Here is a 26803-nt window from a genome sequence, read left to right on the forward strand (position 1 = left end):
TAACTTTTATTTTATATTTGACTGATTTTTACATGCTAGGTGGTAGACTTGCATCTTCTAGATAAAATTCTGGTAATTTTAGCTTAATAAGCAATGCTGTGAGATAACCAAAGAAAAACCATCATTATCCAGCCGATTAACTGAAATAAAATAGATTAATTTGGACATCTGCAAAACAGAGATACTTTTCATCTATAATGAGGTAGCGATTCATATAAACAAAAGGTCTTCATAGATATAGTTGAAATTACAGAGTTTAGATAGTATGATTCGACAGTATGATTAAGCATAGCCAGTTCAATGTAAGGAAGTCCAATTTATGTTCTTACTGTCAACATATACTTTTGCTTGTCTTGGTGAAGAGCTAACAGAAAAGAATAAGCAAACAAAAAGAAAATCTTTTAAACTAGAAATATAAAAACTCACAGATTTGCCTGCAGGAAGAATTTCTTTTTAAGAAGATTATTTGCTCAGGGAACCATTGCCAAAGGACCAACAGATACTTCCCTTTGGATAATAGTTGTTTTCCTGTGAACAAAAGCTCTATTACCTTCAAAAAGTTCCTGAATAATGCATCATTCTTTCTGAAAAATTATTTCAATAGACTTCTGTTAAAACAAAATTAGAGGCATTAGAATTTTTAAGTTAAATTTAAGCTTATGGTATTCTCTGATATTAGTCAGTGGTGCATCTAGTTTACTCTAGATCATCCACAGTAGAGATTTGCCATTCTTTTTGACTTGTTCAGTCATTCATATGTGTCTGCTTTTGAGACTCATGGACTGCAGCACACCAGGCTTCCCTGTCCTTCACTATCTCCCAGAGTTTGCTCAAACTCACATTCATTAAGTTGGTGATGCCATCCAACCATCTCATCCTCTGTCATCCCCTTCTCCTTCTGCCCTCAATCTTTCCCAGCATCAGACTGTTTTCCAGGTGAGTTAGCTCTTTGCATTAGGTGGCCAAACTATTGGAGATTCAGCTTCAGTATCAGACCTTCCAATAATTATTCAAGGTTGATTTCTTTTAGGATTGACTGATTTGATCTCCTTGCTCTCCCTTTGACTACCTAACATCTGAGTCACATTTTCTGCTTTGGGAATTCCTCACTTTATAAAGAGGGGAGCTTGCCTTCCACTGTAAAGACCAAGTACTTCCTCAGCCTTGACGCTATACCATGCATTCCTATATCATATGATGAGCTTTGTCTATCTGATGTTTTCACTCCAGAATTTGAATTTCTATAATGCAGCAACTACTTCTTGACATCTTTCTTGCCTGATGTCTGCATCTACTTCAGAGAAGTGACAGAAATTCTGGCAGCAGCTCACATTAGTTGCATAAGCTGTGTTCTCTACAGCATCTCTGCCCAAAAGTGATGCAAGTAACATTTTCACAGGACAAGCTCTACAGAGTAAAACAGAACTTATTCATTTATGTCTTTGGATACATGTCTATAAATTGCTGTCCTCAATTTTTCCTGGATATTATGGAGCAAGGAACTGAGGACCCTGACAAATAATGAGCATCTTCAAGTAGCTTGCTTCTGATCTGTAATTGTAAATGGATAGCCAAGGTTTAGATGGAGATGCTTCTGCTTATAAAAACTAAAGATCAGTTGATATTAAACTAAAAACCATACTATTCCTCTTCATATTCCTCTCCTATCATAAAGCAAAAACTCCATTTTTAAAAACAAGACTTTTGAATTATTATTTAGTGTTATCTTTCTCTTGCATCACTGTTCATCCCATTAATTTTCACTTTATTCCTCATTAACAGAAAATTGAAAAGAAAAAGGAAGCTAGCTCAGAGTCTCCATATTCAGAGCTCTGAGAATGAGTAGTTTATTAGAATGTATATTTTAATAGCCAATAGTGTATATCAATATAGTTGAAGAGAATATCACTGCAAATATTCAGGTATTTAATCCATATTAATGAACTAATATAAGAAGAAAAAAATTAGGTGATTACCTAGGCTGAGACAAACATATTGAGATACTCAAGTACTTTGTATTATATATTCTTCTGAATTACCAATTACTTCTGCATCATTAGAGACATGTAAAACCAGCATGTTGTTTGGGAAATTAGAATAAGAAAGAAAGTTTTTATACTAAGCAGCATGATACAGAAGATGATTATCAAACAGCGATTTCTTTTGTCTAGGTGGATTAACCCCCCTCACCATCTTCTGGAAGCTATTTATAATGATATTACAGATTTACTTTGCTTCACAAATCACCTATGCTTCAGCAAAACTGTCTAAATGGAAAATTACTTATAATTAAGAAAATAGCAAATGTTTGACATTTAAAGGAAATCATAAATTTCTTGCACTATATATATTTATGTTCTCAAGCTCTAGGACCATATGCTTACTGTTTTCTCTAGATATCAAATAGTGATTGAAAATAGTGTTCACCAGTGATATTATACATTTATATAATTCAAATTATGTCTGTTATTAAACTGTGCATAAATTCCTGAGGATTTTTTAGGAAAATTTGGACAGGAAGTTAACTTCTGACTTTATATATAGCAATGTCTATTTTACCTCATTTGATTTGTTTTGGACTTGTAGGTTCATAATTAGGTGCACTTACCAATTTGAACATATAGATCCTTTTGCATTCCATATTGTTAATGATGATTGATTCTAATAGGACTCCAAATAATGTTATCATCCTATTCTTAGTCTTGAAGATTTTACTATCCTCCTATTGATGTTACTGTTCTTGATATCCTCCTCTTGATATGCTCCAAAAAAAAGAACTGAAAAAAGGCAAATGGTTGTCTAATGAGGCCTTACAAATAGCTGAGAAAAGAAGAGAAACTAAAGGAAAAGGAGAAAAGGAAAGATATACCCATTTGAATGCAGAGTTCCAAAGAATAGCAAGAAGAGAAAAGAAAACCTTCCTCAGTGATTAATGCAAAGAAATAGAGGAAAACAATAAAATGCAAAGAAAGAGATCTCTTCCAGAAAATTAGAGATACCAAGGAAAGATTTCATGCAAAGATGAGCACAATAAAGGACAGAAATGGTATGGACCTAACAGAAGTCAAAGATATTAAGAAGATGTGTCAAGAATACACAGAAGAACTATACAAAAAAGATCTTCATGACCCAGATAACCACGATGGTGTAATCACTCACCTAGAGCCAGACATCCTGGAATGCGAAGGCAAGTGGGACATAGGAAGCATCACTATGAAAAAACCTAGTGGAAGTGATGGAATTCCAGTTGAACTGTTTCAAATCCTGAAAGATGTTGCTGTGAAAGCGCTGCACTCAATATGCTAAAAAATTTGGAAAGCTCAGCAGTGGCCACAGGACAGGAAAATGTCAGTTTTCATTTCAAGCCCAAAGAAAGGTAATGTCAAAGAATGTTAAAACTATTGCATAATTGCGCTAATCTCACACGCTAGCAAAGTAATGCTCAAAATTCTCCAAGCCAGGCTTCAACAGTATGTGAACCATGGACTTCCACATGCTCATGCTGGATTTAGAAAAAGTAGAGGAACCAGAGATCAAATTGCCAACATCCATTGGATCATCAAAAAAGCAAGCGAGTTCCAGAAAACATCTACTTATACTTTATTGACAATGCCAAAGCTTTTGACTGTGGATCACAACAAACTGTGGAAAATTCTTCAAGAGATGAGAATACAGACCACCTGAACTGCCTCCTGAGAAATCTGTATGTAGGTCAAGAAGTAACAGGTAGAACTGGACATGGAACAACAGACTGGTTCCAAATTGGGGAAAGGAGTATGTCGAGGCTGTTTATTGTCACCCTGTTTATTTAACTTATATGCAGATGTGAAATGCCTGATTGGATGAAGCACAAGCTGAAATCAAGATTGCCAGGAGAAACATCAATAACCTCATATATGCAGATGACACCATGTTTATGGCATAAAGGAAAGAACTAAAGAGCTTCTTGATGAAAGTGAAAGAGGAGAGTGAAAAAGTTTGCTTAAAACTCAACATTGAGAAAACTAAGATCATGGCATCCAGCCCCATCACTTCATGGCAAGTTGATGGGGAAACAATGTAAACAGTGGCAGACTTTATTTTTTAGGTCTCCAAAGTCACTGCAGATGGTGACTGCAAGCATGAAATTAAAAGACACTAACTCCTTTGAAGAAAAGCCATGACCAACCTAGACAGCATATTAAAAAGCAGAGACATTACTTAACCAACAAATGTCCACCTAGTCAAATCTATGGTTTTTCCAGTAGTCATATATGGATATGAGAGTTGGATTATAAAGAAAGCTAAGCACCAAAATAGCGATAGCTTGGACTATGATGTTGGAAAAGACTCGAGAGTCCCTTGAACTGCAAGGAGATACCGTTAGTCAATTCTGAAGGAAATCAGTCCTGAATTTCATTGGAAGGACAAATACTGAAGCTGAAACTCCAATACTTTGGCCACCTGATGAAAGAACTGACTCATTGGAAAAGACCCTGATGCTGGGAAAGATAGAAGGCAGGAGGATAAGGGGATGACAGAGGATGAGATGATTGGATGGCTTCAGCAACTCAACAGACATTAGTTTGAGCAAGCTCCTAGAGTTGGTGATTTACAGGGAGGACTGGTGTGCTGCAGTCCATGGGGTCACGTAGAGTCAGATATGACTGAGCAACTGAACTGATACTGATTGATATTACCTCTCACTGAAGTTTTAACTCAGTAATCTTTTCCTATAAATTCAAAATAGTTACCACCCTCTTTTGTACTACTTAACTGAAATTTCCAGGTTGAAATAATATATGGCAAAATGACAATTGTGGAAGTGTGTCTTTACTATTTCAATAAATACACTTGTGTAGTCTTTCTTTGCACCAAAAGCCAAAAAGTGCTAAGTAGTTATATTTAAATAATTATATATTCAGGTTGTTAGAATTCAAGGTTTTTAGTATAACTGGAATCAGAGTTCATTTCTACTTCAATGCACATTTTAATTAATCATTTGAGTACGCTTTCTACTAAATGGCTCAGTATAATCGATTAATGCTTTAATGTGCTTGCATGCTAAGTCACTTCAGTCGTGTCTGACTCTTTGCAACCCTATGGACTGTAGCCCTCCAAGCTTCTCTGTCCATGGGATTCTCCAGGCAAGAATTCTGGAGTAGGTTGCCATGCCCTCCTCCAGGAGATATTCTTGACCCAGGGATCAAGCCAGCCTCTCTTAAATCTCCTGAACTGGCAGACAGGTTCTTTATCACTAGAGCCATCTGAGAAGCCATGCTTTTATATTACTTGACAAAATTTTTGAAGTTTATGTTGGTAACTAGTCCATGTCTGTCATAAACTTTACTATTCTATCCCTTCTTTAGATTCCAAGCCCTGTGTGTTTTTACTAGCTTTAAACTTAGGCAAATGTATGCTTTTAAGATATTTGCAGAACAAAGTAGAAGACAAACCAAAAATAATGAATTATCAAATTGAAGACATTGAATTCTTATTAATGTATTTATGTCCATGTGTGACAAAATGTTTTGAGAGCACAAAAATTCAAAATGTTTTTTTTCTAAATCTTTGAATGAAATTCATTTTCCAGGAAAAAAGTATCCATATGCAATATTTATTGTCTAGTTTTTTGTATATGGACATAGTTCAAGGACCCTTATTTTGAGGAGCAAAGAAGCATATGAGTCAGAGGGTGCATGAAACAAAAGCAATCCAGTTACTATGCACACCTTTTTCTGATACTGGATACAGAGACACAGTTCTCTGCAGATCTGTCACAGGAAACGTGGTATGGAGCATAAAAGCAACAAATAACTTAGGGATATTTCTTTTACTATTTTTCATTGTATGATGATAGAATCTTGCCAAAAAGGCAGTTCCGTAAATGCTATTATACTAGAAGGCAGTAAAATTATGTGGTCTAAGCAGCTAGTACACTTATACTATGAAATAATTTATGGATAGCTATTAGAGCATTTAGTGATATGAGTGTACTGCTTACTGTTCAGAAATTTCCCCATAAATATTGTGTTCTCTCAACTGTGCTTTTCATAAATATTGAGCAATAGCAGATTTCAGGTTATATTCCCTGACAAGTAATTGGATTGCCACCATTCCATACTGGTGATTCAGTACAGAGTAGCATTCATTGACAGTCAGCTAATCTGGGAAAATAAATGAAAATGACTTGTGAAAGCCAAGGTACTAGAGGGGAAAATATGCCATGATTAAAAAAAAAAAAAACAAAATTCCCTAATACTGTCCAGAGGTGGCCTAAGCAAATACATACAAACAGGCAGGTATAAATTTCTTCCAAAAGCAATTACAAAAGAAAGAAATTTATTTTCAGAATTTTAATGATCACACCAAGATCACAATGAGCATACCCCCATAACAAGTTTATTTTATAGTTTTTACACTGGCATACTGTTTGGTGGGATAAACAGACATTTAAAATTACAAAATTTCACAAAAAATCCAAAATTTATAGTTTCCTTAATGTATTAGAAAATATGGCCACACTGGATTCAAAATCCTTCATGACAGCGTTTGACTGGATCTGTGCATAGTATGTCAAATTTAGATGGTACCCACTATTCCACTGGATTTGTAGATATTTGCTTCCATGATGCCTATGAAAAACATGGCTTAGTGAATGCAAGCCAGAAAGACTATGTAATGTTTCATTTGATGTATGACATAATTATAATTAATTGCATATATCACAAATCTAAAACCCAGTACATTTTTACAAGGTGAGCAAAGCCATACAACCACATAAAATAATTTCAAAACTCAGAAAGTACTCTAATGCTCATCATAGTTAACTTATCTGCAAACATAAGCAATATTCTGAACACTAACATTATAAAATATCTATGCTTGTTGAATTTTATATAAATTGGGTTACAAAGCAAATACAAATATTATCATGCAGTAAATTATTTTCATTCCTTTTCATTGATGTTTAGCATTTCATTTACTGAGAATACTAAAATGCATTTCTCCATTTTACTGTTGATGTACACATTAATTTATTCCAGGTTTTATCTCTAAACAATTAAGCCACTTTAAACATTAAGGTACTTGTCTATGGATGAATTATAGCTTCATTCATGTTTGGCAGAGTCATAGAAATGAATTTAATGTTATATATATCAGGATTTATTTATTAGCTTTACTCTTTTCCATTGGTCTAAATGTCTATCTTGATGCCAGTACCACACACATATGGTGATTGCAGCCATAAAATTAAAAGATGCTTACTCTTTGGAAGGAAAGTTATGACCAACCTAGATAGCATATTCCAAAGCAGAGATATTACTTTGCCAACAAAGGTCTATCTCGTCAAGGCTATGGTTTTTCCTGTGGTCATGTATGGATGTGAGAGTTGGACTGTGAAGAAAGCTGAGTGCCGAAGAATTGATGCTTTTGAACTGTGGTGTTGGAGAAGACTCTTGAGAGTCCCTTGGATTGCAAGGAGATCCAACCAGTTCATTCTAAAGGAGATCAGTCCTGGGTGTTCTTTGGAAGGAATAATGCTGAAGCTGAAACTCCAATACTTTGGCCACCTCATGCGAACAGTTGGACACATTGGAAAAGATTCTGATGCTGGGAGGGATTGGGGGCAGGAGGAGAAGGGGACGACAGAGGATGAGATGTCTGGATGGCATCACCGACTCGATGGACGTGAGTCTGAGTGAACTCCGGGAGTTGGTGATGGACAGGGAGGCCTGGCGTGCTGCCATTCATGGGGTCGCAAAGAGTCGGAGACGACTGAGCGACTGAACTGAACTGATACTCTTAAAATTTTATTTATTTATTTATTTTTGGCTTTGCTGGGTATTCCTTCTGTGTGGGCCTTTCTCTAGTTGTGGCAAGTGGGGGTTACTTTCTAGTTGCAGTGCATGAGCTTCTCATTCTGGAGGCTTCTCTTGTTGTGGAGCACAGGCTCCAGAGCGCAGGTTCAGTAACTCTTGCACTCAGGCTTAGTTGCTCCACAGGATGTGGGATCTTCCCAGATCACGGATCAAAACCATGTTTCTCCTACACTGGTAGGGGGATTCTTTACCACTGAGCCACCAGGGAAGCCCTGGATTACTGTAGTTTTTTTGGTAAGTTTTAAAATCATTAAGTGTGTGTCCTCCAGCTCTGTGTTTCTTTTTCAGGATATTTTAGGTTACTCGGGGTTCTATAAGATTCCACATGAGTTTTATGATGATTTTTCCTGTTTCCTCAAAAATATTGTTGGGATTTTGATCGGACTGAATTGAATCTCATATTGTTTTGGGTAGTATTGACATCTTAACAATAGTAAGACTTCTACTCCCTGAAAACTGGCTATGTTTCTACTTCTGTCTTCTATTTCTTTTAGCAATGCTTGTAGTTTTCAATTGCACAAATCATTTACCTTCTAAGTAAGCTCTTAGCATTTTTTTTCCTTGTTGATGATACTGTAAATGGAATTGTCTTCTTAAATTATTTTTTGGTATTCTCTCTCTTCAGATTTTTTGAAAAATTTGGAAAGATTGATATTGGTTCTTCTTGAAATCTTAGTATAATTTGCCATTAGGTTCAGAATTTTTCCTTTGTTGAGAAATCTTTGATTATTGATTCAGTTTCTTAACTAGTAATATATTTCCTATATTCTATTTCTTCATGCTTTTGTACTTGTGGGGTTTGTGTTTCTAGGAATTTGTCTACTTCATCTAGGTTATCTAATTTGTTAGCTTATGGTGCTTACCGTACTCTATTATAATCCTTCTATTTCTGTAAAATCAGTGGAAAAATTCACAATTTGATTGCCAAATTTAGTAATTTGAATATTTTCTTCTTTTTTAAAGTCCATGTAGCTAAAGGTCTGTCACTTTTGGTGATCTTTTAAGAGACCAGTTTTTACTGGAAATAGAACTGCCTTATGATCCGGCAATCCCACTGCTGGGCATACACACTGAGGAAACCAGAAGGGAAAGAGACACGTGTACCCCAATGTTCATCGCAGCACTGTTTATAATAGCCAGGACATGGAAGCAACCTAGATGTCCATCAGCAGATGAATGGATAAGAAAGCTATGGTACATATACACAATGGAGTATTACTCAGCCATTAAAAAGAATACATTTGAATCAGTTCTAATGAGATGGATGAAACTGGAACCTATTATACAGAGTGAAGTAAGCCAGAAAGAAAAACACCAATACAGTATACTAACGCATATATATGGAATTTAGAAAGATGGTAACAATAACCCTGTGTACAAGACAGCAAAAGAGACACCGATGTATAGATCAGTCTTATGGACTCTGTGGGAGAGGGAGAAGGTGGGGAGATTTGGGGGAATAGCATTGAAACATGTATAATATCATGTATGAAACGAGTCGCCAGTCCAGGTTCGATGCACGGTACTGGATGCTTGGGGCTGGTGCACTGGGACGACCCAGAGGGAGGGAAGGGGAGGGAGGAGGGAGGAAGGTTCAGGATGGGGAACGCGGGTATACCTGTGGCGGATTCATTTCGATATTTGGCAAAACTAATACAATATTGTAAAGTTTAAAAAAAAAAAAAAAAAAGAGAGACCAGTTTTTATGTATTTATTTTTTGAGAATCAACTATTGGTTTTCCTGATTTTCTCTATGATTTTTCTATTGTATATTTTGTTTATATATACACTAATGTTTATTATTTATTCTTTATAAAGATGTTGGCCTTAATTAGTTATTTTTTTTAATTCTTTAAGCTACAGTTCGGTCATTGAATTGGTTTTAATTGTTTTTTTGTTTGTTTGTTTTTTTACTGCCAATTGTTAGTGGTGGTGTTCAGTTGCTAAATCATATCTGAATGTTGCAACTTCCTGGACTGCAGCACATCAGCCTGTTCCTCCACTATAACCCAGGGCTTATTTAACTTCATGTCCATTCAGTCACTGCCATCTAACCGTCTCATCCTCTGCCACTCCTTTCTCTTCCTGCTCTCAATCTTTCCCAATATCAAGGATTTTTTCAAGGTATCTTCTCTTCACATCTATTGGCCAAAGTATTGGAGTTTCAGCTTCAGCATCAGTCCTTCCAGTGAATTTTCAGGACTGATTTCCTTTATAATTGACTGGTTTGATCTCCTTGCCTTCCAAGGGACTCTCAGGAATCTTCTCGAACACCACAATTTGAAAGCATCAATTCTTCAGTGCTCAGCTTTCTTTATACCCCAACTGTCATGTCCATACATGACTACTGGAAAAACCATACCTTTGACTAGACAGATGTTTGTCAACAAAGTAATGTCTCTGCTTTTTAATACACTGTCTAAGTTGGTCATAGCTTTCCTTCCAAGGAGAAAATGTCTTAATTTCATGGTTGCCGTAACTGTCAGCAGTGATTTTGGAGTCCAAGAAAATAAAATATGTCACTTCTGCCATTTTTTCCCCTTCTATTTGCCATGAGGTGCTGAGACTAGATGCCATGATTTATTTATTTTTGTTTTTCATGTTGAGTTTTAAGCCAGCTTTTTCACTATCCTGTTTCACCCTCATCAAGAGGCTATTTAGTTCCTGTTCAATTTATGACTTTAGAGAGGTATCATCTGCATGAAGTTGTTGACATGTCTCCCTGCATACTTGACTTCAGCTAATGATTCATCCATCACAGCATTTCACATGATGTACTCTGCAAAAAAAGATGTTTTTTTCGTTATAGGGGATTAGAATGCAAAAAGTAGGAAGTCAAGAAATGCCTTGACTAACAGGCAAATTTTGCCTTGGAGAACAGAATGAAGCAGGGCAAAGGCTAAGAGTTTTGCCAAGAGAATGCACTGGTCATAGCAAATAGCCTCTTCTAACAATACAAGAGAAGACTCTACACATGGACATCACCAGATCAGATCAGATCAGATCAGTTGCTCAGTCGTGTCCGACTCTGATGGTCAATACCATAATCAGCTTAATTATTTTCTTTGCAGCCAAAGACTTACTTAAATTGAAGAAAGTGGGGAAAACCACTAGACCATTCAGGTATGACCTAAATCAAATCCCTTATGATTACACATAAGTGGAAGTGACAAATAAATTCAAGGTATTAGACCTATAAGACTGCCAGAAGAACTATGGGCAGAGGTTCATGACATTGTACAGGAGGCAGTGATCGAGACCATCTCCAAGAAAAAGAAATGCAAAGAGGCAAAATGGTTGTCTGAGGAGGCCTTGCATTAGCCGTGAAAAGAAGAGAACCTAAAGGCAAAGGAGAAAAGAAAGATACACATTTGAATGAAAGTTCCAAAGAATAGCAAGAAGAGAAAAGAAAACCTTCCTCAGTGATCAATGCAAAGAAATAGAGGAAAACAATAGAATATGAAAGAATAGAGATCTCTCTAAGAAAAAAAAGAGATACCAAGGGAATATTTCATGCAAAGATGGACACAATAAAGGACAGAAATGGTATAGACCTAACAGAAGCAGAAGATATTAATAAAAGGTGGCAAGAATACACAGAAGAACTGTACAATAAAGATCTTCATGACCCAGATAACCATGATGGTGTGATCACTCACCTAGAGCCAGACATCCTGGAATGTGAAGTCAAGAGGGCCTTAAGAAGCATCACTATGAACAAAGCTAGTGGAGGTGATGGCATTCCAGTTGAGCTACTTCAAATCCTAAATGATGTTACTGTGAAAGTATTGCACTCAATACGCCAGCAAATTTGGAAAACTCGGCAGAGGCAACAGGACTGGAAAAGGTCAGTTTTCATTCCAATCCCAAAGAAAGGCAATGCCAAAGAATGCTCAAACTACTGCACAATTGCACTCATCTCACACACTAGTAAAGTAATGCTCAGAATTCTCCAAACCAGGCTTCAACAGTACGTGAACCACGGACTTCCACATGTTCAAGCTGGATTTAGAAAAGGCAGAGGAACCAGAGATCAAGTTGCCAACATCTGTTGGATCATTGAAAAAGCAAGAGAGTTCCAGAAAAACAATTACTTCTGCTTTATTGATTATGCTAAAGGCTTTGACTGTTGATCACAACAAACTGTGGAAATTCTTAAAGAGATAGGAATACCAGACCACCTGACCTGCCTCTTGAGAAATTTGTATGCAGGTCAGGAAGCAACAGTTGGAACTGTACATGGAACAACAGACTGGTTCCAAATTGGGAAAGGTGTATGTCAAAGCTGTATATTGTCACCCTACTTATTTAATTTATATGCAGTGTACATCATGTGAAATGCCAGACTGGATGAACCACAAGCTGGAATCAAGATTGCCAGGAGAAACATCAATAACCTCAGATAGGCAGATGACACCACACTTATGGCAGTAAGAGAGGAAGAACTAAAGAACTGTAGAAGCCTGGCTTGAAGGATGTACTGTAGAAGCCTGGCTTGAAGGATTTTCAGTATAATTTTGCCAGCATTGGAAATGAGTATAATTGTATGGTAATTTGAGCATTCTTTGGCAATGCCCTTCTTTGGGATTGAAATGAAAGCTGATATTTTCCAGTCCTGTGGCCAGTGCTGTTTTCCAAATTTTCTGACATATGAGTGGAGTACTTTAACAGCATCATCTTTTAGGATTTTAAATAGCTCAGCTGGAATTCTGTCACCTCCATTAACTTTGTTCATAGTAATGTTTCCTAGGGCCAACTTGACTTCACATTCTAGGATGTTCAGCTCTAGGTTTGTGACCACATGATTATCCAAGTCATTAAGATCTTTCTTGTATAGTTCTTCTGTGGATTCCTGCCACCTCTTCTTAATCTCTTCTGCTTCTGTTATTTCCTTGCCATTTCGCTCCTTTATTGTACCCATCTTTGCATGAAATGTTCCATTAATATCTCCAATGTTCTTCAGGAAATCTCTAGTCTTTTTCGTTCTAATATTTTCCTCCATTTCTTTACATTGTTCATTTAAGAAGGCTTTCTCATCTCTCTTTGCTATTCTCTGGAACTCTGCATTCAGTTGAGTACATCTTTCCCCTTCTCCTTTGCCTTTCATTTCTTTTCTTTCCTCATCTATTTGTAAAGTCTCCTCAGAAAACTACTTGCCTTCTTGCATTTATTTTTGTTTACTATGGGTTTGGTCATTGCCTCCTGTAAAATTTTATGAACCTCTGTCCATCTTCAGGCACTCTATCAGATATAATACCTTTAATTTATTCAGTACCTCCACTGTATTTTCATAAGGGATTTGGTTTAGGTCATAGCTGAATGGCCTAGTGGTTTTCCTACTTTCTCCAATTTAAGCTTGAATTTTTTTAATAAGGAGATCATGATCTGATCCACAGTTGGCTGCAGGTCTTGTTTTTGCTGACTATATGAAGCTTCTCCATGTTTGGCTGCAAAGAACATAATCAATCTGATTTTTTTATTGACCATCTGGTGATATCCTGGTGTAGATTTATGTCTTGGATTTTTGGAAAAATATGTGTGCTATAATCATTGTTTTCTGTTCACAAAACCCTGTTACCTTTTGCCCTGCATCATTTTGTACTCCAAGGCCAAACTTGCCTGTTATTCTGGGTATCTCTTGATTTCCTACTTTGCATTCCAGTCTCCTATGATGAAAAAGATATCTTTTTGGTGTTTATTTTATTAGGTCTTGGTCTTCATAGAACTGGTCAACTTCAGCTTCTTCAGCACCATAGCCCTAGACTGCTGTGATGTTGAATGGTTTGCTTGGAAATAAACCAAGATCACTCTATTGTTTTTGAGGTTGCACCCAAGTCCTGCATTTCAAACTCTTTTGTTGACTATGAGAGCTACTCCATTTCTTCTAAGGGATTCTTGCCCACAGTTGTAGATATAATTATCATCTGAATTAAATTCACCCATTCCCATCCATTTTAGTTCACTGATTTCTTTGGAGATCACAAATCCGACATTGTTCACCATAAGCTATCGTGTCCATGGGGTTTTCCAAACAATACTAATGGGTTGTTATTTCCTCCTCCAGTGGATCATGTTTTATCAGAACGCTTTACTATGACCCATCCATCTTGGGTGGCCGTGCAGGACATGGCTCATAGTTTCATTGAGTTATGCAAGCCCCTTCATCATGACATGGCTGTTATCCATGAAACAGTCTTTTTCACTTACTTTTATGTATATTATATAGGTATTTCTTTGTGGTTACCATGGGAATTAGATTTAATATCATAAAGCTATAAGACTCAATTTGAACTTATACCAACTTAACTTCAATAAAACATGAGTGCTCTTCTCCTTAACAGCTTTATCCTCACCCTTTTAAGGTGTTTATGTCACAGAATTACATGTTTATACATTTTTCTCAAAAATGTAAACTAATAATTTTAAGGCATTAATCTCTTATGTTATATAGAAAATAAAATGAGGAGTTACAAACCAAAATTATGAAAATACTTTTAGATGAATATATCTTTTACTTTTTAATATATTTTTCTCTTAATTCATGTAAAAAGCAAAAAGTGGAGTAACACATCATTGGTACAGTAATACTGCTTTTATAATTTCTCATTTATTTATCTTTACTGAAATTTTTATTTCTTCATAAGATTCCCAGTTACTGAATGATGCCCTTTCATCCTGAAGCACTTCCTTTAGTATTCTTGCCAGGCACATCTAATGGTAATGATTTCCCTCAGGTCTTGTTTACCTCGGAGCACCCTCACATTTGAAGGACAACTTTGCTGGATATAGGATTCCTGGTTAGTATTTTCTTTTTCTTTTTGCATTTTGAATATATGAATTCTACTGTCTGCAGGTCTATAAAGTTTTTAATGAGAACCAATTGATAATCTTATTGAAGAGAGCTTGTGTGTGATAATTCGCTTTTCTCTTGCTTCTTCCATGATTCTTTTTGTCACTGTCTTTCAGCAGTTTCATTACCATGTGTCTCATTAAGGGTCTCTTTGAGTTCATCCAACTTGGAGTCCATCAAACTTCTTGGATAATTACAGTTATATCTTTCTTCAAATCTGGGGAGATTTCAGACATTATTTTTTTTTTTTTCAAACATTGTTTTTCCTTTCTTATATCCCAGTTTGGAACTTCCACAATGCATATGTTGGTCCACTGGTTGGAGTCCTACAGGTCTTTAAGCTCTGTTCACTTTTCTTCAGTCTTTTTGTTTGCTGTTTCTCAGACCTGATAATTTTCACCATCTTGTTTACAAATTTACTGATTCTTTTTTCTGTCCACCCAAATCTGACTTTGAATCCTCAGTGGATTTTTGTATATCAGCCATTTTACTTTCAATTCCAAATTTTTTTTTTTTGCTCCATTATGCTTTCTACCTCTTATTGATATTTCTCTGTGTTCATACTTCATTTTCTTAACCTTCTCCATGTTGTCTTTTAGTTCTTCAAATGTCTTTAAGATAGTTATTTAAGTCTTTGTCTAGAAGATTCATGTGTTGTGACTAAATAGCTTCCATTGTGTCCAACTCTTTGACTCTTTGCAATGCGACCCTTTGCACAGTAGCCTGCCAGGCTCCTCTGTCCATGGGGTTCTCCAGACAAGAATACTGGAGTGGATTGCCATACCCTTCTCCAGGCAGATTTCCAGATCCAGGGATCGAACCCATACCCCTTAGTCTCCTGCATTGGCAGGCAGGTTCTTTACCACTAATGCCACCTAGGAAGCCTTAGAAGAGTCACAATCAGGTATTTGTCAGGGACAGTTTTTGTTTATTTATTTTGTTCATTTGAATGAACCATGTTTTTCTGTTTTTTTTTTTTTTTAATATGCTTTGAATTTTTTGTTTAAAACTGAATACATGAATTGAAAAATGTGGTAAATCTTAAAAGCATATTTACCTCTTTCTTCCGAGTTTGTTGTGGAATATTTTGCCTGTTGTTTGTATTATTATTATTATTATAGACTGTCTCTGTGCTGAAGATTGGCCTTAAGTGTAAATTTAAGGTCTTCTCAGGTCTTTTCTGAGTCTATGCTTTCCCATAATCATGCACTGTGTCTTTTTAATTTTCTCTACATATGCAGTAGGTTTTAAATATCTTAGTCTTTAATGTTTTACTCCTAAAGATGAAAATTAAAAATAAAAATAGAGGAAATGTGCTGGCCTTTAAATCCCCTAGAAGTCACTTCAGCCAAAGGGGAAAGAGCCTACAACAATGTGAAAGGGTGCAAAAACAAAGGCTGTCCCCTCTGTGTCTGAATCTCTGTGATCAGAAACAATAATCAGTGATCAGAGATCCCCACTATTTAAAGAACAAAGTCTTTTTACCTACCCAGGTTCCTACAAGCTGTATTCAAACTGCCCTAGGAGCATGTACACATTTACTTGCCATAGGAATGTTACATAGCTGCTACTATATTAAGAGTTAAAAATGACCAAATATAACTGCAACTTACCATCCAAGGATTCCCATGCAAATTGCAAGTCTTCAATAAAATCTAGAGTTCAAAAATAGTTACACCAAGCAGATTATGTTCGTGCAATTATTATCTAGATGGAAAAACAGATTTCTGATGCTTCCTATTCCCTCTTCCTAGATTCCCACAAATAATTAAAAATTTTTTTTTCTTTTGGTTACTGAAAAAACGTATGCTAAAATCTCCTGTCTTATTTTCACATTTATCTACTTCACATTTTAGTGCTGTCAGTTTACCCTTCTTTTCTAGGCCGTTCAGTTCAGTTCTGTTCAGTCGCTCAGTCATGTCTGACTCTTTGCGACCCCATGAATTGCAGCACACCAGGCCTCCCTGTCCATCGCCAACTCCCGGAGTTCACCCAAACTCACCTGCATCAAGTCAGTGATGCCATCCAGCCATCTCATCCTCTGTCGTCCCCTTCTTCTCCTGCCTCCAATCCCTCCCAGCATCCGAGTTTTTCCAATGAGTCAACTCTTCTCATGAGGTGGCCAAATTACTGGAGTTTCAGCTTTAGCATCCGTCCTTCCAAAGAACACCCAGGACTGGTCTCCTTTAGGATGGACTGGTTGGATCTCCTTCCAGTCCAAGGGACTCTCAAGAGTCTTCTCCAACACCACAGTTCAAAAGCATCAATTCTTAGGCGCTCAGCTTTCTTCACAGTCCAACTCTCACATCCATACATAACTACTGGAAAAACCATAGCCTTGACTAGACAGACCTTTGTTGGCAAAGTAATATCTCTGCTTTTGAATATGCTATCTAGGTTGGTCATAACTTTCCTTCCGTGGAGTAAGCGTCTTTTAATTTCATGGCTGCAATCACCATCTGCAGTGATTTTGGAGCCCCAAAAAATAAAGTCTGACAGTGTTTCCACTGTTTCCCCATCTATTTCCCATGAAGTGATGGGACCAGATGCCATAGATCTTCATTTTCTGAATATTGAGCTTGAAGCCAACTTTTTCACTCTCCACTTTCAGTTTCATCAAGAGGCTTTTTAGTTCCTCTTCACTTTCTGCCATAAGGGTGGTGTCATCTACATATCTGAGGTTATTGATATTTCTCCCGGCAATCTTGATTCCAGCTTGTGCTTCTTCCAGCCCAGCGTTTCTCATGAGAGATTGATTGAGTTAATTCAATCGTGTACTGACTAAACTGTGGGTAAGTTTGTATACCTCTTAGGGCTCTGTTTAATGCTATGTAATTCTACTACTTGAGCTGAGTCAATGAGAATGTCATCCAACTTGGAGATTGGGTATCCAGTAATACCAGGAATATCGAATAATACCTTATTAATAGGGTATTACTTGCCAGTTTCAGATTCAAAAAGTAAAAACCTTAGAAGATATCATACATATTTCTAGAACAAGTAAAAATTGAACAAATGAGTTAACCATTATTTTTCTTGAAACTAACAGAGAATTGAAGTAGCAAACTAAAAGTGAAAGTGTTAGTCATTTAGTCCTGTGCGACTTCTTGCCACCTCATGGACTACACCCCACCAGGCTCCTCTCTCCATGGAATTCTCCAGGCAAGAATATTGGAGTGAGTTTCCATTCCCTTCTCCAGGGGATCTTCCCTGATGCAGGGATGGAACCAGAGTCACCTGCATTGCAGGTGGATTCTTTACCATCTGAGCCACCAGGGAAGCCCAGCAAAGTAAACTGTCATCTAAAATTCTGGAGATTCAGACAAATATAGAGAACATAGAAAAGATCGTCTAACCTTGGTCAGAAGCTATTGGAGCAATAAACAGGTAGGAACACTTATATGATCATTTTGACAAATTCCTGTTTACCTTGCATAAAAGAAACTCTTGTAATCTTAGGATGCCTTGACACTCTGTGGGTTTTACCTCTAGGTAAAACATAATTTCTCACTGTGAAGAGCCGAGAGAAAAATCCCCTAGTGGCTCTGGCAGGAGAAGAAAAAGCAACCATCTTGAAATATGTGTGGAGTATTGTCATGAACAAAAGCCTACTGTCCATGGAGAAAACTTTAGCCCAGCCTTGTCTTACACAGTGGAAAGGGCCTTTATGCACTACCAGTCTCCTTCAGACTTCCTGACTCAAATTTGTGAAGGTTATAACCTAGGGACATAGGATTTCTAAAGACTAAGACTAGAATGCTTCATCTTCCCCACACCTTAGCAACACAATCACAGATTTCTAGCATAATAATAGAGGATTGCAGACAGAAGGAAGAATATGCCTAATGGAAATATTCATCTGTAACAAAAGATTAAAGAGCATTAGAAATAACCATATCCAAAAGTTTTTTTATCATTTATATTGACTCTTTGTTTGAAAATAATAACTTTGGAGTGTGCAATGTATAACATATATAAAAATAAAACAAAAAGGCAATAATAGTAAAGAAATCTGGATGGGAGGAAAATAGTACTATTTAGGAAAATATTTTTAATGACTGGCTTAAAGCCTTTCACTCTCAGTTCCAACATCTTTCCAATTCTGACTCAATTTAATTTATCTTTTTATTCTTGATCTTATTTTACTTCTTTCTTGTAGGCTTGGTAATCTTTTGCTGGATGCCAGGCATTTTCAATTTTAACTTGTCACTGTCCTGGATGTTTTATATTTCTAACATTATTGAGGTCTTTTCTGGGATAGAGTCAAGTTACTTGGAAATTTTTTGATTCTGATACTGATTTTATGATTTGTTAGGTGAAACTAACCTACATTTATATGTGCATATATATGTATATATGTATAACATATGCCTATGATATCTGTATGTATATACATGCACAATGAAATACTATTCAGCCATAAAAACAAGGAAATCTTGCCATTTGCAACAACATGAATGAACCTTGAATATTATGCTAAATGGAACATCAAACAGAATAGACAGATACAGTATGATTCTATTCATATGTTGGCTCTAAAAAACAAGTGAACAAACAAAACTCATACATGCAGGGAACAAATTGGTGGTTGCCTAAAAGGAGGATGGTTGAGTGGTGGGTAAAATGAAGGAAGAGGATTCAGAGGTACAAATTTCCAGACAGAAAATAGATAAGTCATATAAATAGAAGTGAGAATTTTTTTCCTGTAATGTTTTAGAACAGTGCTTTTCTACTTTTATCAAAAAAGCAATTGATCGTATTCTAATGGTGCCAGAAGACTAACATAATTATTCTGAATTCCTTCTTATATAGAAAAAAGCACTGTGGTTTTTACACATTCTGGTGCATATGACAGACTTCATAGATTAATAAGATGCAAAATGCTCAGTGCTTTTTCAGAGCATTTGTTAGAATAATGTTTATTAAAGTTATGAGCTTTACTCTTGAAATGTTTGCTGCCAGGAAGTTTTCCTCTAGAGACCATACCTTGACTTTTCCTGCATATTGGCAGTGACAGCAGTAACACTCACAACAAAATATGTGGGTCATTTTGAGAAGGATTATGTCCAGAGATAGAGTGGAGAAATATGAAGGAGGTTATAGAATATTGATATAAGAAGCAACCTCAACCATACTTCTTGAAAGAGCAATTCTGTAAAATTAGAGCTGTCAGATTAAATGAATTGTTCAACAAATGCGAAACAGTTGCATACAAAACATGAACCAGCAAATATATTTCACCAGTACCTTTGACAGTTTTAATAGAGCTATCAATTTACATTTGTGACATAATTTTATACAGAGTAAGTAAAACAGACATGACCATATATTTGATTCACAATATGAGAGAGAAATTTCTCTTTTCTGTATAATTTATTTCTCTGGGTATAATATTTAGGTTGTCATATTTATTTTGGCATCATCAGAATATATAGGATATTTTATTCATCTGGGTTTTCAATTATGTGCCTAATACATTCTGATTTGTAGATAGATATTAATGGTTGGCATTTTTATAACCAAGTCCTATTCATCTTTGCAAAGTATATCATTCTACTTTAAGAACTTTCTCAAGCACATTTCTGAGATGGCAGAACAAAAAAAATGAGTCAAAGCTCATGTGTTAGGAGAGTGAACTAAAAGTTTTAATATATAAAATTAAATTAAAAGTTGTATTTGGTTTGGCCCAACCATAGTAAAAAATTTATATAGAACCCCAGTTTCTCCTCTCATTTTATATATATACACACACACACAAATATATTCTCCTGCCAGGCTCCAATGTCTATGGAATTCTCTAGGCAAGAATACTAGAGTGGGTTGCCATTTCCTTTTCCAGGGGATCTTCCTGACCCAGGAATCTGGCTCTCTTGCATTGCAGAGGCATGATGGCCCTTACATATTCTCCATTGAGAACAACTCTTTCTGAAAAAGTTAAACTATGTAGAGTCATATAATCAAATCCTGCACTTAGAAATTGTGTTACCAATTATTCACTAAATGGACATTTAAATAAATATACAATTTCTCAGTATTGTTACAGTTTGGCTTCTATTAGAAACATAGAACCCTATAATTAAAGAATGTGGAGAGCTAGTGAAGACACAGAAGGCAATGATGGGACATCGTTACTTTGTAAAGACAAATCTGTCAGAACTTTAAAAAAAAATAATTTATAATGACCAGTCCTAATTTCCTATGTTAAAGTCATGGTTTAGTCAGGACAATTTTAGATTATGGTCTGTAAAACATCAAAGGGAAGTAAAAACTTGCCTTTACTGAAATAAATTGGTTGACTTGTGTTATACAGACCCAGGTGGCACTAGTGGTAAAGCGCCCATCTGCCAATACCATAGACATAAAAGACATGAGGTTTGATTCCCAGATTGGGAAGTTCCCCTGGGGTAGGAAATGGCAACCCACTCCAGCATTCTTGCCTGGAGAATCCCATGGACAGAGAAGTCTGGCGGTCTACAGTCTATTGGGTCACAAAGAGTTGGACATGACTGAAGCGACTTAGCACACACACACACAATTAGCTGAAGATTCCAAATGACAAAGAAATACAGGGTAAGATGAGGGATAAAAATCAGAGTTTTCAGTCTAACTTTGATGGCCTACTCTACAGTGTCCTTTACGTAATTGTACCACCTTTTCTCTATGCCTGTGCAAATAGGATGAACAATAGGGGAAATGTATTTCCTATCACTGCCATTTTTGGCTTCTGTGATTCTTTTTTGATTTGTAAATCATTTGAGAGTGAAGCTACATCCCCCCAAGAACCTTTCTATCCTAATGGATTTTTGCTTTTTTTGTTTGTTTGTTTATATTTGCCAATCTATTTATTTGGCTTCACTGGGTGTTAGTTGCAGCATGCAGGATTTTTGATCTTCCCTGTGACAAGGGAGGTATTTAACTGTGGCCTGCAAACTCTTAATTGTGGCATGTAGGATCTAGTCCCATGACTAGGAATAGAACCTGGGCCCCCTGCATTGGGAGCACAGAGTCTTAGCTACTTGGACCACAGGGAAGTCCCAGTCCTGATTATTTAAGTATTTCTGATCATCATGCTAAGTCGTTTGAGTTGTGTCCAACTCTTTGCAACCCTATGGGCTGTAGCCCACCAGGCTCTCCTGTCTGTGGAATTCTCCAGACAAGAAAACTGGAGTGGGTTGCCATGACCTCCTCTAGGGGATCTTCCCCACTCAGGGATTGGATATACATCTCATATCTCCTGCATTGGCAGGCGGGTTCTTTACCACTAAACTTCTAAATCTCATCCTTCACACACACACACACACACACACACACAAACACACAACTGGGCCTTACAAAGAAACTGTGGACTTGCTGGATTAAGCTATTGTTCCATTTAGCAGTAAATTAATAGAATACCACTGGGAATAACTTTGTATAGGAAATATCTAATTTGCACAAGAGAGAAATCAGAGTGAGCCAGAACAAAGCAAAGCTACTGACTTGGAGCCAATTTTCAGGCTTAATATCTGGTATTATATAGTTACAGTTCAATCTGATATTAAAAGTATAAATATATAAATACATACATACATACCCTAATACAAGGAATTTAGGTTTTCTACCCTTTATCTCCCTAAGAATGTGAGCTATCCCACACAGCCTGAAGCAGAGTGTGAATAAATCAGTCACCCAACCATAAACTTAATCTGTTGGCAGCCAAACAGGAGCTAAGGGAATGCAGTGCCTTCTTGCATAGAAATGTCTGCAAATGAGCAATGGACCAAAGCAATTCACACAGAATGAATATAAATTTTCTTTCCTATTAGCATATGAAGCTATTTTTCCTACCACCCATACAACCACAAATCTCAATTGATTTTGCACAATTGTCCATATGACATATAGCCCAGTTTTCTTACTACTGGGCAATTTGTCTGAAGACCTACATAGTTATAGTCGTAAACTTCAGAACTCATTGTGGATTTTAAATCTAGCTTTTATATAAACTGCATAAAGTTAGAAGACCAGCCTTCTTCTCTATTCTGAATACTAGACTTCCATTGATGAAATATTTTTTAACCTTTGTCAGCTAAGTCAGCTTTGTTTTACTCACTGATTTACTTGACTAAATCATCAGTATCCTTTGCACTTAATATGTTGGTAGATGAATTCTTCCTAGGATTTAATAGTTTGTTGGGCCTAAGTGTAAAAAATATATTTGTATTCTCCCCAAACTCCGTGGTTATATTCAACCCTTTCTTGTAAATTACTGGGATTTTTTAAATAAATGAAGTGTAGTCTAAATAAATAGAAAATGAAATTAAACAAAACATCAAATATAAAAGAGGCAGCAACTTAAAGAGAACAAAGTCATCAATACATGTAGTAACTGAGATATTTTTTAGGGATAAGGGAGAGATATATTCTTCATTAAATGAATAAAATATTTGATTACTCATTGAGATAGAAATACAGCCTAGCTCAAAATGTAGCATATAAATTTTAGAAAGATTAAATATGTAAACACTAAGAAAATACAAGAGCTCATTTTTATAATCTTATAACAGTGAAATTCTTAACTTTTGAAACCTGTGATTATTTACTTATGAGTTATTGGAAGAACACTGATGTGGGGCTCGGATACCATAAGGATGTGTCTCAGTCTCTCTGACTTTAGTTCCCTCCTTTGTAAGTGAGGTGTGTAGACAAATGATCCACAAGGCTCCTTCCAGTGCTCTTGGTCTGTAATCACTGTGGTGTGTAATGTGTGTGACACACACATATAGGAGACTACCAGGTTTGGGAATGTAACTGAATAAGGAAATGCTTTGTTTGTCCAGAAAACACTATGAACTTTCCAAAAATGGACTGTGATAAATATTGGATATTTTGATTATGATAAATGCAGTTTCTTTTAAATACTAGCTGAAGGTACAGAAATTTTGTGGTGTTCTTACAAATGTCACAATGTATTCAAATATTTTTCTTTCAAAGATCATTGTGTAAAAATTGTCTGCTTTTATGTAACTTGTGATAGTGTTACTTTTATTTTAAAATTAAAAATATATAACCTGTCATCCTTCAACCCTGATTACTAGCCTTAGTGTGTTACTGTTAATCAGTTTCTCATCTTAGACTTCTTCTGGCAGGAATCTGACACCAGTCTTGGTTCTCTCCACTTTCCAATATTTCCCTAAAGTGTCATCCATTTGGCTGATTTCAAATTAGTGATCACTATATTTTCTCTTTCATGGGGAGGGATGAGATTCATATTACACCACCACACCTCACCAAAGGAATTCTCACTATAATGTCTGCTGCAAACTCTTCATGTATCTGCTTTAGCCTTGATGGCATATAATGGTGGCAAAAAGTTTGTTGTTGTTCAGTCTCTCAGTCATGTCTGACTCTGCAACCCTATGGGCTGCAGCACGCCAGGCATCCCTGTTTTTCACCATATCCCAGAGCTTTCTCAGACTCATGTCCATAAAGTCAGTGATGCCATCCAACCATGTCATCCTCTGTTGTCTCCTTCTTCTCCTGCCTTCAATTAATCCCAGCATCAGGGCCTTTCCTAATGAGTCAGCGCTTCGCATCAGGTGGCCAAAGTATTGGAGTTTCAGCTTCAGCATCAGTCCTTCCAATGAACAGTCAGGATTGATTTCCTTTAGGATTGACTGGTTTGATCTCCTTGCAGTCCAAGGGACTCTCAAGAGTCTTCTCTAACACCACAGTTCAAAAGCATCAGTTCTTTGGTGCTCAGTCTTCTTTATGGTCCAACGCTCATATCCATACATGACTACTGAGAAAACCATAGCTTTGATTATAGGGACCTTTGTTAATTGTGGTTTTGCCTTTGCTTTTAAACAAAGGGATAAAGGAGTATTTGGCACCATTTTGTTTCTTGATTTTAAAATGTCAGTGAATATATTGAAAGGAAAGTCATTCATCATATCATGCTATATATGTATGTACTGTATATGTGCATGCACTATATTTCTAAGTAAAAATAATTTCATAACAGTTTATAAGAATATTCTTTCAAGTGTGAAAATCTACATGTGTGTAAATTTTGGCATATGTTGAAAATGATTGTGTTGGTTCAACTGAATGATTATACATTCTAAAAATGAAAGTTGATTCAGTTGTCTATGCTGTGTAACAAATGACCCCAAAATGATGGCTTAAAATAATTATTTTTTATTTATTTTGCTTCACTATCTCAATTAGGTAGTTGCCACTCAGGGTTCCTTAGGAGGTTGCAGTTAGATGGTGGTTGGGCTGAGGTCTTCTCTAAGCTTCTTTTTTCACTTCTCTGGTTACTGGGAAGGTAAGACTTAAATAGCTGATGTCTAAAATAGTTAGGACTCCATATGTGGATCTCTCCCTTTGTTTCTCTGTATGTTTGTCTCTCTACCTGTTTCTCTTTCTTTCTTTCTCTTCAAGTGGTCTCTACACCCTTGTCACTTCACATAGCAGCCTTCAGTCAGCTGAATTTCTTACATGAGAGCTGAAGAATCTAAAAAACGAATGCCCAAGGGAGCATGTTTGGCATAATTTATATAGACTTTTCTAGCTGGCCACACATGTCTCACATTGTCACTCCACTACATTCTGTTTGTTCAAGAGAAATTAGTAATTTAGGGGACTGAATTTGATACCACCTCTGTCCAGTTTTTAATTGGATTATTTATTTTTTCTGTTGAGTCATATGAGTTATTTATATATTTTGGATATTAACCACTTGTCAGATACAGGATTTGCAATTATTTTTCCCATTCAGTAGGTTGCTTTTAAATTTTGTTGGTGATTTTCTTTGCTTTACATAAGTTTTTTAGTTTGATGTCACTCCATTTGTTTATTTTTGCTTCTGTTGCCTTTGCTTTGGGAGTCAGATCTAAAAATTCATTGATAAGACCCATGTTAAGGAACTCCCTGTATATGCTTTCTTCTAGGAGTTTATGTTCCATGTCTTACATTTAAGTATTAATACATTTTGAGTTAATTTTTGTGTATGGTGTAAAATAGTGATTCTAGTTTCATTCTTTTGTATTGTATATGGCTCATGTACATTTTCTGGTAAAGGGAATCTAAAATACCTAACAAATTCTCCTATTTTTATTGCAAGAAAAGATATAATCACAGCCTTAGAATTTTGAGGATGTTTGAAATTCTGAATTGTATAACTACAGACTATGACACTGAAACAGTGATAAGGAGGCAACAGGTTTTACACAAATCTATGTCTTAAGTCATGGAGTTTGAGGGCCATAATTTGAGTCAAAATCAGCAAAACCAAATGCAACTCCTACTATACTTGATTTTATTTGTCAGTTTAACTGGCTAAGGGATGCCCTGATAGTGAGTAAAAACATTTCTGGCTGTGCCTGTGAGGATGTTTCTGGAAGAGATTAACATTTGAAGCAATAGACTAAGTAAAGATTGACCTCACCAATGCTAGTGAGCATCATCCAAATTACTGAAAATCTGTGTAGAACAAAAAGGTAAAGAAGAACAAATTTTCCTATTGGCATGAACTGGACATCCATCTTATCTTGGTTATCAGTGATCCTGATTTTTAAACCTTTATACCTGGACCAGGCTTACACAAATGGTCCTCAGATTCTCAAGTCTTTGGACTCAGATTTATACCATTGGCTTCATTGGTTCTCAGCCTTCAGACTTGGACTAAATTGTACCATTGGTTTTCCTGATTCTCTTGCTTCCAAATAGCAGATTGTGTATATCACTGCTTTTGGATGAAAGTTGTATATATATATATATATATATATAAACTTTATATAAATTTATTATATATATATATACAGTTGTGTATATACATATATAAACTTTATATAAATTTATTAAATTTATCTTGTCTAATGTGTCACTTAAAGCCAGTGTTTCCATTTTGATTTTCTGTCTGGGTGATCTGTCCATTGATGTTTAAGTGGGGTGTTAAAGTCCCCTACTATTATTGTATTACTGTCATTATCTCTATTTATCTATATTTATATTTGCTTTATGTGTTGAGGCACTCCTATGTTGGGTGCATATATTTTACAATTGTTTTCTCTTCTTTTTGGATTGATCTATTATTATGCTTTTTCTT

The sequence above is a fragment of the Bos grunniens genome, chromosome 28, assembly GCF_055505025.1.
Source record: "Bos grunniens cultivar Pamir isolate PY7600 chromosome 28, Bosgru_T2T1.0, whole genome shotgun sequence".
In the NCBI taxonomy this organism is placed as follows: Eukaryota; Metazoa; Chordata; class Mammalia; order Artiodactyla; family Bovidae; genus Bos; species Bos grunniens.